Below are 1802 nucleotides of genomic sequence, written 5' to 3'. Positions count from 1 at the left end.
TGGTTAGTGTGTGTGTATGATTAATAGTGAATAGGAGGAGACTAGCGGGATTAAACATTTTGATTCATAACAGCACAAAAATTTAAACAAAAAATAATAGTTGGTAAATTTTGCCTGCAATTTAAAATAAGTAAAATAATATTTTGCCTGTACTATTCTTTTAAGAGGACATTTTCATGTTTAACGGTTCCTTACAAAGACTAATATCCTGCTTGATGCATTTTTTTTTATAGTGATATACAGTATGGCAGCTTTTCATAAAAGATCGTATGCTGAACTGATAAGATTAAAGGGGCGACCAAGAAAGAGAGGGAGAGAACTTCAACTTTTAATGTAGAAAATAACCGTAAAGAGGAAAATAAATGTAATATAAACCCAGATTTCACACTTTTAATTGCCAAACTTTTAAAAGCTGAAAATTGTTATTTTATTAAAAGCCAAAACTATTGGGCTGCTTTATGAGAACAGTGCAAAATGCAAGGCACAAAATATTGGTAAAATGTACAGATTTTTTTTTTGTAGTTTAGCTTGTTTTTTTTAGGTTTTCTTTTCCAGCTTCCAGTATAACCCTGTCATTAATGTGCTTCTGGTTGGTGTTTAGATTGTGTGTAACTTACCCTGTACATTCCAAGCTGCTTTTATCTTCATAACGGATTTCTTGTGCATTCGTGTATATAGTCACTACTCCTCCAATCATGATGTCTTCTTCCTGAATATATTCATCCTCTACAATGGGTCCCATAATCTCCAGGCGACAGGCAGGGTCGATGGATTGAATGATAGATTGGCAGGGTCCCGCAGAAAAGGCTGTCAAATATAACAGCATTTTTATAATATGAAATAAATTGCAGACTCCTCGCATTGCTCCCCCAGATAGCACCATGAGCCCCAGTAGGTGGCTTGTTATCAGAGCATTCTCCCAGCAGCAGTCAGTAGCACAGAGACCAACAGGGGACACAGAAATCAGCTGCATGTGTAGAACAGAGTAAGGAGACTGACTGATCCAACCCTCATTTTATAGAGAACAGAGAGAGGATTTACATAGAATCCTGAATATAGACACAGACACCTGGGGATCTTTGGACTTTTCTGAAAAAGTCACAGTTAAAAGTAGAAAATAGTTAGATTACTGTATATTTCTATATCCCCAGATGACTGAAGCTGAAGTAAACCTAGAGTACAAATATATTTTAGCATTACAGGAGAATATGTCTATGAAGATTCTCAAGATATCCAGGTCATGATATACAGTATCTAGCAGAATTAATTCAAAGACATTTAGAGTTTTTCTTGAAAACCTTTCACCATTCATCCGAGTGGCTTCTTCAGTTCAATTGAAGTGGTAGGAAATTCCCCGGCATTTAAACCCTTGAGGGTAGTAAAGTCACTGATAACCAATCACAATGATTTCAATGAACCTCGGTAAAGCGTTGGCTGAAAGTCACAGATGTGTGAAAGTGTGATCCAGTCACAGTGATTTTCATTGAGGCAGTTGTTAAACTTTTAATGTACATGACTGGATGTGTAAACTGTTGTGAAGGAGCCTGGGAAAAGATGTTAAAATGGTATTGTACGTTGATGACAAGTGGTGGTGCAGGTCCCCTCCTGTGATCAGAGATGGTTTTTTCACTTTGGCATAGATGGCCTCTTTCACGCCTCTTTCAAACATCTGTCCTTTCTATCTAAAATGTACACATTGTTGTCCTTAAAGGAGGGTCTCTTTTCCTTGAGATGTCTCTTTTCCTTGAGATGTAGATAAACTACTGAGTCTAGTCCTGAGTTAGCCCTTCTATGTTTAGATA

Source organism: Xenopus laevis, chromosome 1S (assembly GCF_017654675.1).
Source record: "Xenopus laevis strain J_2021 chromosome 1S, Xenopus_laevis_v10.1, whole genome shotgun sequence".
Lineage (NCBI taxonomy): Eukaryota > Metazoa > Chordata > Amphibia > Anura > Pipidae > Xenopus > Xenopus laevis.
The sequence above is the reverse complement of the archived record's forward strand: the minus strand, read 5'-3'. Positions refer to the sequence as shown.